Below are 15,012 nucleotides of genomic sequence, written 5' to 3' on the forward strand. Positions count from 1 at the left end.
ATTCTGGCTAGAATAACGACAAGACTAACAAAATGAAGGAAACTAAACTTGCCGGTAGCATACAACAAGCCAGAGTTTATAAAAATGCTGCCCAACAATTTTGTGGTCACACTTAAGAACCATGCAAAACGCATAGAAATACGGAAATAAGTCCCCCTACAATACTAAACAAGAAAGAGTGGCTACTGGAGCAAGGAAACACAAAAAACGTTCTAATAAACAATATCCGGAAAAATTGGCTGTCCTCCCGCATGTGGGAACTGGCGTAAAGCAAAGTCTTTCTTGCTGCTTGTGCCGTGTTATTATCAGTGTTCCCTACTCCGACACTAGTTTCCACGTAGCACGAATAAAATAGTAGTAACGTTCTATCTATCTGGTTTGAGACAAAGATGCCTGCGGACATTTTGTTCCGCACGTCTCTTCTGGGCGTAGTTATTGCGATGCTCCTCGTCTTTCATTGCCGCCACGCACTGCTTCGTAAAATAAGGTTTCTGAGCCATCATACATAGCATGGGCTACATACACGCGGCACGTATACGTACCGCGTATGACACATTCGCGTCATACGCGGTACATTTCATGCATTGCCACCCTGCTCCTACAAAGCCAGCTCTAAGCGCACGTATACCAGAAACTGGCCAAGGCACCCCTTGTTCTCCACCTACCGGGAACCACCATGGCCATGACAGCAGCCGATATTTGCGGCTACCAGCGCATCAACTGGTGATTTTGTGAGCAACCCAGGATTCCCCTGCTGTAACGAAGGGCGAGACGTATACGCCTCGAGATTCGCGATCGCTGCGCCGCCTGCCGCCGCTTCTCCGCGACGTTTGCGGGAATAGCGCTGCGTGGCTGATAGGTGGTCATGCAGTGTTTTGGTTCTGTTTCGCTTCTCTTTGCCTTTCCGCGCACTAAACAACTTGTTATGGTGACGTCTGTAAGCTAACTGCACGTTTAGGGCACTTAAAAAAACAGCTGCGTCTTGGTAGAGCGCTCTAACGCAAACAAGAGCTACCCGGGGAGGCGGTTCTGCGCTCTTCTTGGCCGCTCTTGCCGGCGTCGCCGACTGCAGCAGCATATCACCGCTGTCACCTTCGAACACGTCAGCATAAGTGAATTCTATTTATTGTCGCTCCGTTTAGACCTGATATTGGCACTGTAATAGGTTGGTTCGTTTTGCAGCGCAGACAACAAATGCGGCTTTGCTTCGGATATGTACGTCGTAGAAAAATATGTTTCGGAGATGTGATAACCCAATAGCTGACAAAAACTTGTGCCTTTTATGGGAATATAAGCCACGCGAAAATGTTAAGTACACTCTAAGGCTGTGCATTGTCAGATATGTACCCACAGAAGGACTCTGCTTATAGTAAGAACGAAGGTATATGTTAATGAAACCACTGGAAAATGGATGGTCTGCAAGTCAGGAATAAATAGAATAGTCGTACGGGAATGAAAAAAAAAACCGAGTGCAGCTTCTGAAATGCTAAAGACGTTTTGTTTGAGCAAGGTAGTATTCACCAGACCAACTAGATGCGAAATGCACTGATATTTCGCTAGACAAGAGGGGGGGGGGGAGCTGGAGGAGCAGGACGCTCAACTATGGTTGTTTACAAATGCGGAGCGAAATCAACGAATGAAGGTTTTAGTAATCACACACACAAGCTGCGTGTTTACCTTTCGTTTGTTTTTCGCCTTCAACGAACGGCGGATCACTCGGCGGACGCATTTTTTGAAGAATACAGGTTAGGCAGTTCACAAGCGATACGAGGTGTCGGTGGAAGAGTTGACTGATTGATTGCAGGGTTTAAGGCGCCGACGCAACGGAGACGATGAGGTACACCGTAGTGGAGGGCTCCGGATTAATTTTGACCACCTGGATATCCTTAACGAGCGCCGAAATCTTGTACACACGGGCTCGTTGGAAGAGTGTCGTATCTGATAAGGGCCTCTGATTTCGGTTTATGCTAGATTCTGCAGTCTCCCTGTGTCATATGGCGACGTTTCGAATAAGAGCTGGGTCACGGACGCGGATTACTCTATAAGCCCATCTGCGCGCTTCTCGTGGATGATAAATGTAACAGATGAACCTTTGCGAGCGCTCACCTCGAAACAAGACGACCCAACATTAAATTTGTCGTCGTGTGCGGACTCCGGAGTGTAATTTTGCATTATCCATCGTTCTTCTTTGGTACATTGATTGTAAAATTTATGCCGCATTGGCTTGTCCATGGTAATGATCAATATCTGATATGTGATATTGTCAGGCGTAGCTTGCGTGCTGTCAGGTATGAGTGCTCCGCTGGATTTTGTAAGTGCACAAAGTCGATTTACATCATAGTGTGTATAGCCGCAACATGAACATCGGAGGAAACACTGCCACTAAATTTCAGGGCAGCGGAATTGCAGTCAGCTGCATGCAAATGCCAGCTTCGGGACGCCGGCCTGTGACACACGCCCGGCGCTCATATAGATCTCACTAAGATCGCGTCATAAACGTTTATACTTTCGTGAACACACCACGCTTGCAAACAGAGTGCCTGCTTCATGATATTCGGTATTTCGAACGTGGACAAACGGTAAATCGCTGTTTTGAACGAGCCCCAAAAGCAACGGCGACAGGGGGGAGCGGGCCGGGGACTCCCGCGCTTGCTTTTGAAACGGGCCGCTAGGGGGATTTTAGAGGCGCCCCTACAGGCCGCGCTCAAGGCGTATAGCCGCGGGGCTACGTATTATTATGGTCCCTAGAAATATGTGCTCATATTCTAGGGACCATAGTATTATATCGCGTAGGGGCCCCCGCCTGCCTGGCGCACGTTTGACAGCGTAAACCTACTTCAAGCACATAGAAAGCGTCTTTGGTAAACAAATCAGAAAAATCAGCGTACAACTCGCATAGCAACTCAAATTGAAGAAAAAACAATAATAAAAACAATCATGCAAACAAAAGCAAAGAAGCTAGCCTTCACTCGGCTAGCTACAGGACAGTTGAAACCAACCTAAAAGGTACACACCCCTCAACATAAAAAAACTCCGAACCGAGACCCATCAAATCACAGATAAAACCTAACGAGTGTCCAAAAATATTAAAAAAAGAAGCATAAACCGGTATAAAAACGACCAAACCTCTGACCACTGAAACGTGGAATACCAGGGGCCGAACCACCCAAACGAAACAAAACTACCGAAAATTGCAGTTGTTTAGGAAAACTTATAATATATAGATAACAGGCGTGATGAAAAGAAATTTGTTTTGAGTAAGACGAACGGCCCAAAACGTTTGCCGGAAGATTACGAGACTCCCTATTGCAAAATTTGTGCTCACGGCGAACTTCATTCTTCTGGGTGACGGGGCATACCTGCTGCGTCCCACGAAGTGATCTCCACACTAAACTTTTTAACACCCTTAAAGGTGCTAAAAGGGTGCACTCAACGTTTTGCACCCTTTTTGCACCTTTTAAGGACTAAAACATTGCTCCGGCACCCAATCATGAGGGTGCCACATATTAAGGGGTGTAAATCTTAACATTTTTACACCCTTTAAGGTGCAAGGAGGGTGTACTGAACATTTTGCAACCTTTTTGCACCTTTCAAGCACCCAAATATTGCTCGGGCACCCCACCTCGAGGGTGCCAAAATTCAGGGGTGTAATCAACAGTTTCATAGGGTGCTACGACCGTTAAAGGGGTGCTAAAAAGTATTTCTTCTCGATTGGAGTGTTACCACGGCACCTTATCGTTAGGGTGCCTAAAAGAACGGTGTGTGAATGCAAGCATGCAAAATTGCACAAAAACAGGCTGAATGTTTAAACCGCACATTGCACTATTTCACCGCCCGTTGAGAGAAATTGCACAAAAACAGGCTGAATGTTTAAACCGCACATTGCACTATTTCACCGCCCGTTGAGAGAATAAATATGAACTCTCCACATAGACCAGGGGAAAGGCTCTAAAATTGCTGTTCGTAAATTGAACAAAACGTGCTGAATGTTTAAATTCCACTCTGCACTAATCTACTGCTTCGAGTGCATCACAAGGTTCGTTTCGATGTCTGGGTGCACGGGAAGGAAAGGCTACAAAGTGCCTCTTGTAGTCCTATAAATAAAACTTTTACGCGAGGCATCGGTGTTCTCAACGAAATCGAATATACCTAAGAATTTGTTCCCGTATTATTATGCCCCGGGCAAAAATTCCAACAAGACTTTCTTGTTGGGCTCACAGCACGCCTGTGGGGCCAATACGAAGTTCTGTCGGCACTCTATCGTTCCAATAGCCTAGTCTTCCAACAGGGAGTTTAACCTTGATGGCGTTTGTGGGGCCAATAAGAAGCTCTGTCGGCACTCTATCGTCCCAACAGCGTAGTCTTCCAACAGGGAGTTTAACCGTGATGGCGTTTACCGGCTCGCCAACACGATAAGTCAACGCCAACAGACGCCTCGTTCGTAATCAGCGGCGCGAGCGCGCCATCAGACAGAACCGACAGACGCCCTGAAGGTGGTTTTTAGGGCCTAAACAGCAGCGTCTATGTCTGGCATACACGCTAGACGTCAACGTTTGTGTTCTGAATTTTCCCTTCAGTAAGTAACAGTCAGACGGACGATAACATAACCATGTGAAGATATGCTTTGGCTCATACCACGGCAAGCGCAATCGTTTGTGGCTGCAGCCTCGGTTGCTCTTCGTCCACAACAAACTGAATCGGCTGTACAGCTTTCTTCGAGGGCGTGTATGCAGGGGTTCTATCTTCCTTTTTTGCGCAGGCCGACGGGGGCGGTAGTGTAAAATCATTTTCGCTCATCGCTGCCGTAGGGTTGCCACCTTCCTGGTTTTGGACTGGCCCGACCGGTTTTTTAAACAGCGGGCCGGTTGCCGGTCCATATCTAAAACCAGCCGCCATCAGCCGGTTTTTTGGCTTTTGTGCCGTGATTATGCCAGTTTTGGCGTTTTATAAGCGTCAATTCAACAACTAAGACGATAAATACGTGTCGACAAGCATAGGCGTGCGCACAGGGTGGGCAGGGGGGGCAGCTGCCCCCCCTAATCATCTGAAGGGGGCGCCAAATTTCCCCATGCCTTGGAGATGTAACACATGAAAGTAAAATTTCTGCTCAGAAATATTTTGTGTGTGTTGCAATTCCATCACATTGAAATAAAAATTTTATAACCATCCCTCTTTGCACTGCATTCGCACCGCAAGGCCTTCAGTGAGAAGAGGTCGGGAGTTGCTCTGGGGGGGGGGGGGCGCAGCGGTAAGACTTTGCCCCTTAAATTGAGAACTCTGCGCACGCCTATGTCGACAAGCTGCGCAAAGGCACGCGAGCAGAGAAAATACGCGGGCGAGCGCGCTGCCTCAGATGGAGGGGGACATAAGGGAAGAACAAAATAACGAAATTCTACCGCCGCGGTCAGCAATTGCTGTTACTTTTCAGTGAAGCACATGCAGAGCGATTAACCAAGCTCTCAATCACTTTCAGTACAAACGTTATGTTGATTTCTCTCTAAGAAAACACTACAATAAATGGCACTGCATGTTAAAAAACATGGCGTCTTTTTTCAACACAATCTCCCCTCCCCCCCCCCCCGGAAGGCCCGTTTTTTTTTCGGGGAAAGGTTGTAACCCTACGCTGCTGTTCTGCCTACCTGCTTGCTGTACCTATTACGTCGCCGCCACCGCAAATCCCCACTTGTTACAAACTCAGAGGTTTTCGCACTGTTAGCAGTCGTTTTACACGATGGGTTTGATGCGCCTGACATGCCAGGAGTGACATCGTTTGTAGTATTAGAGCGACGTTGCTTGTCTGCAAGACGGTGCCGGTCAAACAAGCGTTATCAACGCCATAATTCTAACGGCACATTCCATTTATTTCGTGGCTGCCGTGGCTTGCGCAGAAAAGGTCGGGTTGACTGCGATAGCTTTTCTTGAGTCAAATAATGGAGCTTTGGCTCAATCGCTTGCAGCGCTAGCAATGCGGCCTCGTCTGCAAGACCGGTGCGTGAGAAACAAGCGTTAGGACCGCCAGAATTTCAAAAATGCAGCATAAACTAGACCATCGTTAAAGCAGGCGATGACTAGACACAAGCGACAATATTCGTTGACAACTTACGTAAGTATAGAGTTGTTTTAGGCGCCTTGAGCACCGCCTGCCGACATAGCTGTTTGTTAACGCGTCCGATTATCGTTATGTAGGTCAATGGTTCGATTCCTCGTCGAACGTGTTTTTTTTTTTTTTTTTTTTACGTGAGGGTTTCATTAGCTCCTTTTTTAACGACCAGGGTAAGCACCTGTTCCTTGCTTTCTATCACGCCGACATTTACCGCCCTCTTCCTAAACCCAAAGTAGCTCGTTTTCTCGCACGTTCTCTCTTGAGAAGCCCGCCGTGAAAACAAAACCAAAACAAACGTCAAACCTCTTTACAATATCAGTATATATGTCAATTACTTTATCTGTATTCACTTTTTGTGTTTAAAAACCTTAAATTTAAGTTATAAACACATTTCAGACTTTGAAACCAGAAATATAATTACCAACATTACAGTAGTAACACAATTTTCGTCTAACATAGAGGTGCTGCATTTGAAGTCTGGCAAGTATCTCTCACTTTTGTGTGTGTTTTTTCATGGCGTTTTGTGCCGAGTGGTTGGTGGCGTGATTTAATCTGTTTTATCTATTTCAAGCTTAAATCATAGTTATAGAAGCTTTATGGGTGATGTCTACCCTTCCAACCTACGCGTGTGTTGAACATGGGGACCCCGGAAGAACGATCATCGCCGGATAAAATACTGCGCGTCAAAAGTGGATGACATTGCATCAGAACAAAGCGTGTTCGTGTGTCCGCGAGATGAAGACGACAGTGAAGGAGAATTGTACGTTGGAAACATCGTTTTTGCTCGGGTAAGTACGCATTTTTTATTATTCTGTATTTGGTTGGAACGAGTTCTGGTGTTTATGGGTCAGTAATTCGCTAGACCCCCATCTCGTTTGCTCTGAGAGCCTACGTGAGTTAGTATACTTGTTTGGCGCCCAGTCCACCGTTTCCCAAGAAGTCAGCATCAATTTACGCTGAAGCTAGACCTTGGCTACGATGCTCGCGCTATGGTACACGGCTGCTAATAATTTCACATCACGCAAGGCTCTTTAACACCGGGGCGTTTGTTTGTGTGTCTCTCAAACAGTGCCTTTGCGGTTGCAGATCGCAGTCGCAATTTCGCGTGAGTGGCACAACGCTGTGATTAGTCCTCCCTCGTGAATACCCGCGGTATACCAAGAAATAACATGAACAGGAGGTTCCCTGGAAGTGCATGTGAAAACGCCTACACGTGATTCCGTGGCTGGCATCTCGAAGGTGTTGTGAAATCTCTCCCCCCCCCCCACGAATTCCGTGCAGTGCGCTTCGCAGCTATTGCGCTCGCGAGACCGGCGACCGTACGCCTCGCGGTCTTCGGGCCGCGATATGTGTGCTGTTCTCGTGAAGCTCGACAACAGGGAAATTGCCGTACTCGCTCGCCAACGCGCCCCGACAGCGTACGCGTCGACCGGGTGCTGACGGAGTTGTGCTGGAAGAAAAGCAGGCAAGAGATGAGGGCGCACGAGGTGTAGTTAAACATGAGAATTTACAAAGTGCAAGGTGGAGAAAATAGTATGCAAGGGCCGGAAACGGTGAGAGAGTTCGGGCCGCGCGCCAGCGAGCGAGTGCGGTAATTTACGTTGCCGAGCTTCACGAGTCCGGCACGAATATGACGACGCCCGTCTGAGAGTTCATAGAGGTATAGAATTCACATACGTGCAAATTGAAAGTGAAATGCGCGCATGTGGCCTCGCAGGGAGTTAGCATAGTCTCGGGGTAGTGGGGGAGATTTCACAACGCATACGAGGCGCCTGCCGATTCTGTCAGAGTAGCTCTCGGGAAGTCTGGGGCTTGATATCAGAGGCATATGTATTGTTTAAATTAGTGCAGAAAATTGAGCCAATTCGCAAGTTCTCATTTTCGCAAAACCGCAGGCCATACAGAGACTAACAAGAAAGCTGTAGGCACTCACTCAACTCGATTTATATTGGAGAATTGAACGTGCAGATACAAGTCAGACATTGAAATGGAGGAGCCTCAACTATCACACACCAGTTCCGATTGAAAGCAAGGGATACAGATGAGCTGCTAGCATGCGTTCCATGCAAATTAGCTCAGTAGCTAGCTTTGCATATATCATGCATACCCCACTCACAGTACCTGCGGGTCTAATAAATACATTCTTACTGTGACCTAAATTTCACTTGGGGTGTACCGGGAATGTTCTTATTAGTGCCTTGGAGGTTACTGTCTTTAAACGATTAAAAATCTACTTGATGTAAGCATTCGTGCTTTGTGTGTGCTCTTCTTGTATTTCAACAAGTGTCAGCACACTCACAGATTATGCACCTGCAGGTGCTGCTGCTGGCTGTCCTGGGTCAGCTGCCTTCCAGTCCAGTTTCAAAGGCTTTGCGAGGGCCTCCCTTGGCCAACCGACACTGCACCTGCTGTACCCAAGTACTGCCTGGCCTTTCGTTGGTGCTCCGTACGCTTTGCCGCCAGGAATGGTCATTCATCCATCATCTGGCCGCTTGGACCACCCGTTCAGAAGTCAGCGCATTTGCTCGACACATCGGTCCAGGCACTGCTGCCATATCGGTGCACCCACCGATTATGTACTTTCAGGTTAGTTATTGCATGTTGTGGAACTTGCCATGATGTATACCTGTTAGCAGTGCTGTGGCCTCTGATTATTTGAAACATTTTTATGAAGCAGTGCTGTGCGTATGGAGCGTGTCATTGCTTAGCAGAGATATTGAAGAAAATCTGGGGCTGACGACTAAAGGGCAAGAAGAGAAATTGAACTGACTTTGAAGCAAGTATTCGTATTTAAACAAGCCAAGCAAACATTTAGGATCTTTTGATATGGTTTTAAACTTGCAATACAAACTGGTCTACTTCAGATCATACTGGTAATAATCATACTATACCGAAAAGTACATCCCGCAGTCTGTAGAATTCTGACAGCGCTTTTTTCGCAGTCTCTCATGACAGGCACTAATCTCAATGGTTGGAATATAGTCGAGGTAGCACCAGTCTTTAAATCAGGAGACGGTACTTCACCATTAAATTCCCTAACAAGCACCATATGCAAGGTCAGGCAACATTTCATCCACTCTCAGGTCTCTAATTATTTATAAAATCACAATATCACATTCGAGTATCACCACGGTTTTCACAAGGGTTACTTGAGAAACACAACTTTCAGGATTTGTTCACGATCTACATTCATTAATCCATTGACACATACTTACAAACTGCGGTAGTTTTTCTCGATTTTTCTAAAGCATTCAATCGCATTGCACACCACAGACTACTTCTCAAACTTCACCCTAATGTCCTCACTTGAGCAAAAGATTTTCATTCTTCTCAAATGCAGTTTACTTCTAATAACTATATACTTCTTTTGCCCGTGCCACTTTGTTGTCCCCCCAGGCAGGTTGCTTGGTCTATCTTCCATGTTGCATATCCTCCCATGTAGGTCTATTTGCAGATGATGTTGTAATTTATCACACAATTTCTTTCAACTACTACCGTCAATGCTTTCAATCTGATCTTAACACAATTAACTCCTGGTGCTGCAAATGGTTAATGTCGCTTATCTCTAAAACAAAGTGCATGACTTTAACGGTGGCAAGTCTCGGATTGTAAATACTTACTTCATTAACAACAGCCTGATTACCTCTTGAGAGAAAGGTGTTTTGGTAGGCCTGTAGGGGAGGGGGGATTGCATGGTGGATTTCAAAAGGTACATCGATTGGGAAAATAAGACGTGTGATTAATATTTTCATTTGCACTCAAAACTCGCTTTATTTCATATGTTTAACCCACTGCCGTGGCTAGGGTGGTGTGCTGTGGAGGCGAATGTCGGTTAGATACCGCTTGGTGTAGCCGCTTTTTAGATGGAGGCAACACGTAAAGACGCCCGTGTTTGGAGATTTCGATGCGCACAAAAATACCCAGATGGTCAAAATTAATGCGAAGCCTTCCCCTACAGTGCTTCCCATATCCCAAGTGTAGCTTTGGCGTGTTAAACCACCGTTTTTTTTCATGTTTTTGGTATAGTACCAGCTGCTGTAGCAGGTGCAACTTAAAGGTAAAATTATACATAATGTTTCCAAGAGCTAAATATAAAGGCCATATTGAAGTGCGTTTATGGGTCTATCTCATAGCAGTAGTGAAAGGTTATATACTCTGGTGCAGGTTAAGAACGCCAATGGCTCATGTGGTGTAGTCCAGTGTTTGACGGAATGCCGTGTAGGCAGGTAAAAGCATTATTGCAGTGATGAAACGTAGGTCACTGACCAAGTCACGAAAGCCATTTAACGGTTTGTTGCTTGTTCACGGTGAGCATGTGTCGTGGAAAACGAAGCTATATATTGGGCATTACACGGCGCAATGAGTTTGCATAGATATGGTGCAGATTGCCATCCATTATGTTGATAATGTTGGGCGTCGTCTGAACAATGAGGGACTCGAGCAGTAATCGAGAAGATAGATTGCACTCAGTTGTCAGTAATTTTGTCTTGTTCCAGTCGACCACGTGTCCCGTCCTCTCACGGTGCTCTGCCAGTGGACTTGTTTTTGCATGGCCTTTGTTCACTTCGTTCCAGTGCTGCATTAATCTTCTGTGCAGATTGCCCGTTTCGCCAATGTACACTGATTTGCATTCAGCGCATGGAATCTAATAAACAATACCCGGAAGCTTGGAGCGTGAGAGGGGTTCTCTCACGCTGACAATGTCAGAACGCAGCTTGCTAGTGGGCACATGCACAATGTATGCACTGCGTGTCTTGAAAATGTGTGCGAGAGTTTCACCGATGTGTGGGACGTAGGTAATTGCTGCACGTTTTGATGCAGTCGTTGTCCTGAATATAATGCCTAAAGCATTATATTAAGAAAGAAGCGAAGAGGGCGACTAGCAAGAATCCACATTGACATTAGCAGGCAGAAGCGTCCACAAGGCCTGTGTCAAAACGTGCTGCAATTCTCGTCCTACACATCAATCAAACTTTCGCACGTATTTTCAAGAAACACATTGTGCACATCGTGCAGGTGCCCACTAGCAAGCTATGTTCTGACATTGTCAGCGTGAAAGACCCCCTCTCACGCTTCAAGCTTCCAGGTGTTGTTTATGTTTTGAACAAAAAAAGTGCCATTTAAGCGTGACACCTCCTTCCTTGCCGATTTCTGATGCCTGATTGTTCAGTTTGTGAAGATACGTTTAGCAGATTGCTCACATGTCTAACCTGTATTTGTGCTTGAGCAGTCAAACGCTGATGTTAGCAGTGAAGTAGGTGAAAATTGTAGTTTGATTGTAGTTGTGTGCGGATTACCTACATTGTGTTAATTCGTAGAAAAGCAAAATTGAGGTAACCCTGCTAACTGTTCCGCATTGCAGCATTTTATTATGCGAACGTTAAGGAGTTCAGCTGCTTGTTAAAGGTGAAATAAACAGTGGTACAAAAAGAAGAGCATCTACTAAACAGAAATATCTTCACAATCGCAGGATGCCAACGGTCCGCCTACCAACTTGTGTCCTGCATCGTTTCTGCTGGCTGGAGCGGTTCATGGAGCATTTTCCAGCTTCTCAAAGTTTGTGGTCAAGCGCTCCTCCAAGTGAAAGATGGCGCAGAGGGATCTTTTGTTTTAATGCCACAATTTCACGTGCTCAGCAGCAAATTTACTCGTAAGGCTTTTTAAATATTCATCACCCAAGAGGGCATGTTACCTTCGTCTTCGGTGGAATGTGTCTGCACTCAGGTTATTTGTGACAGAAACAAGTGGACCACGTCATGAGAGTCATTGAGGCCTTGTTGATTGTGCATGCTTCTTAAATGACATTTTCATTAAGCTGAATACTTTCCACATATTACGATTTGTGAACAAATTATGGTAAAAGTCATGATTAGTTTCACTACACTGCAGGAAAGAAATGCCAACATACGTTTTAAGCGCCTCTGATATTTCAGATCGTTGGCTGGTGAGCAATAAAACAAAACTGAAATTTTTAAAAAGTAAAATCAAATATTCGTTGTCACCAGTGCATGACCATAGTAAAAGCTATCTAGTCACCAAATTTAGAATTAGACACGAAATGCCAAGAAAAATAGGGAAATAAACTAGACAGCTGGCTACAATAAACCAATTCGTAAAATTCCTCAATGTCTATCAAGTGATGATTCAGGCGGGTTAGTTAAGATGTCAGTGGGTTTACACACCCAACTTGCAGGGAAGCACATGAGCTCCCAATATTAACATGTTTTAGTGAAGACCGTCTTCCTTCATTAAGCTTCTTTGCACATTGATGCCAGTCTGATAAATGTCCTGAATTTTTGTTATGATCAATCTTTGTATGGGAACCATATATTTTTATATGATGTCGCTGTGTATTTCTGAAACTGTATCTAGTCACTAATTCCAATTTGTCGTGGTCAGGTTTTTTCAACTAATTCGTAGCTTTTTTAACAATTATGGTATATTTTGTGTGCCTAAAGGAATGCCTCATTGCATGTTTAGCCTATGTAGTGTTGAAAGCCGACATTTTGCTTCAAAGTGGAATGTCGGGTTAGCAACAAGGTACTTCGCGTGCTGCTCACTTTCATTCATGCCATTATTTTGTATATTATCATTTAAAATTAAAAGCCAACCAATTTGCTGTCGTTTTAAAATTTTGTCACCTACTTTACACTTTCTTTTTTTTTCAACTTTCTGTGAGGATTGACTATCCATATTTTTATGATACCAAGGCGCTGGACTGGGCTAGCTGGTACATGTTTGAATGGATGAAAAACCAAAGGAAAACCAGGACACAGAAGAGAACGACGGGACAAACTTGTGCCGTCATTCTGTTTTAACTGTTTCCTGTGTTTACCACTGGTTTTTTATGCATTCAAACATTTTTTATGAGTTTGTTGAACAGTGATTAGTTTAGGTGTGTTCAAACAATTGTTGGCTGCGAAGGCTCCCTGTAGCATTTGTATAAATGCTCTCTGCTTTTTTTTGAGCCAATACCCCACCACCAGTCTTCATGAGGTGGTCTATTGTAGAAATAAGTTGAAATAAATATTTGTTTGCATTGCTTTACATGTTTTGAAAGAATTTCTTGTTCATTCTTGTTTCATTCAACCCCGTTTCAGAATCCTGCTTAAGGCATTTCCTCTGTTATTTTTTTTCAGAACCAGGAAGGGTGCTCATCCTCGGTTCTTGCTGAAGCAGCAGTATCCATACTTCACACGTGAGCTCTGAACACACAGTAATTATGGTATGAAACATTCTACCAGTATAAGCCTGCTTTGTAGACGTCATTGTAGATGTCAAAGCTCTTGACAGTGTAGTCCAATGTCTGGTGTAACGGGCAATGTCTACAACTTGTAAAAATTAATTTTGTGGCTATAATGTTTGTGATTATTTTAAAATGCACGTCAACTACTATTCAAAATCGCTGTCTAAATTGGCAGCCATTTTCCTGGTGGACACAGAAAGTGAAAAAGCGCATGTGTAGAGATTTCAGTGCACCTTAAATGTCCCAAATTTGCTAAAGCTAATCCAAAGCCCTCCTTGTGGTGCACTTCATATCCCATGTACAGTTTTGCGTAAAAACAGCTAAGAATTTATGATAAATTTAAACCTATTTTAATGTTTTTAAATGCAAATATTCTCAGTTTAAGCTGCCATATTTAGAGTAAAATATTTTGTAACAATTATATAGCTACCAAAGGTTTACAGAAAAGCTTTTTGCTTTTGGTTGTGCACCTTCTTATCAAAAGAAAAATGTTGTTAAGAAAGGCAGAAGAAACCCAACTATGGAAATTAGCAAACCCTAAAGCTGCAGATAGAATGAATGTTTTGTAGATAATCTTTTGCTGATTTCAGTTCTAGTCAACTCTGAAAAAGTCTATCGACGTAGAATGCTTACCGTGAGGCACCTCGTAATACTAGCCAAAACTAATGGGCCCTGGCTGTTGGCTTTTCATTTGCAACAGTGACAAATGATTCCACATCCACCGGCAGGGACATAATGCAAGGCACCATGTACAAGCTAGCCTCATGATAAAATAATGTTTTCTGAACAATGGCATTACATTTCAACCATGGGTTTCACCAGGGAACTTGTATGCATTGTTCTGTGATGTTTCCAGTTCTTGTTATTGCTATGTGGGGTCATTTAGTCTAAAGGTATGCTTATAAAACTCCATATACCACCAAACCTTGCAAGTGCTGTACCATATGAATATTTTTCCGTAAAGCAAAAAGAATAATGCAAACGAAAATAAATGGCTTGGGTACCCAACTTTTATAAGTAGATTATGAGCCGCAGTACGGAGGAAACTATACATTTTGCATTTGGTCTTCCTTCATATTGAACCTTCCTGCTCAGCTCAAGAATAAGGCACTAAACATTGCAGGTAGCTACCTTGATTGGAAGTTTGATGCAATACTAAGAAGCCAAGGGTTTTAAGGTTCAAGGAAGTTTTGTGTGGTTGAAGTGTATCACACCTAATTGCTTTCACTGCACAGCATGGTTATGCTCTGCAGTGAATCTCGAAGGATGTGTACTGCAGTTCGGCAAAGTGAACATATAATTGGTTTTTTACGAAGTTTTGGGTAATCAACTACCTCTAAAGTTATAACTGTACTGAGATGTGGCTCCTGACTTTTTAAATTGATGTTTTAACAATCGGTGACACAAGTTCAAGGAAATTATCAGCTGATGTTGAGCTTCAATGGAATGTCTCACAGAACCGAGCTTGGAAAGCACGAATGTTTCATACCATAATCGTGTGTGATATTGTGCAATATGTGGTCTCACACCTGCTGCACCTGTGAACCGAGGATGACGCACCCGTTTTGTACCCCTTTAGGTGGATGCTTTTGCAGAAGATGCTCCTACAGATTGGGGTGCTAAGTACCCAGGCAGCGCAGGACTGTTCGGCCTAAAACAGGCC

General features: G+C 44.4%; 1 long non-coding RNA gene across 1 annotated transcript; it reads left to right on the forward strand.

Annotated features, from left to right (window-relative positions):
* The first annotated feature begins 6,603 nt into the window (after nucleotides 1-6,603).
* LOC144165748 (uncharacterized) lies at nucleotides 6,604-12,720 on the forward strand. Its single transcript, XR_013321499.1, has 3 exons — nucleotides 6,604-6,891; nucleotides 8,420-8,689; nucleotides 11,574-12,720. It is a non-coding gene; the product is annotated as an uncharacterized LOC144165748 (long non-coding RNA).
* Nucleotides 12,721-15,012: the final 2,292 nt, after the last annotated feature.

Source organism: Haemaphysalis longicornis, unplaced genomic scaffold (genome assembly GCF_048455015.1).
Source record: "Haemaphysalis longicornis isolate Haplotype H1 unplaced genomic scaffold, Haemaphysalis longicornis Haplotype H1 scaffold_15, whole genome shotgun sequence".
Taxonomy (NCBI): domain Eukaryota; kingdom Metazoa; phylum Arthropoda; class Arachnida; order Ixodida; family Ixodidae; genus Haemaphysalis; species Haemaphysalis longicornis.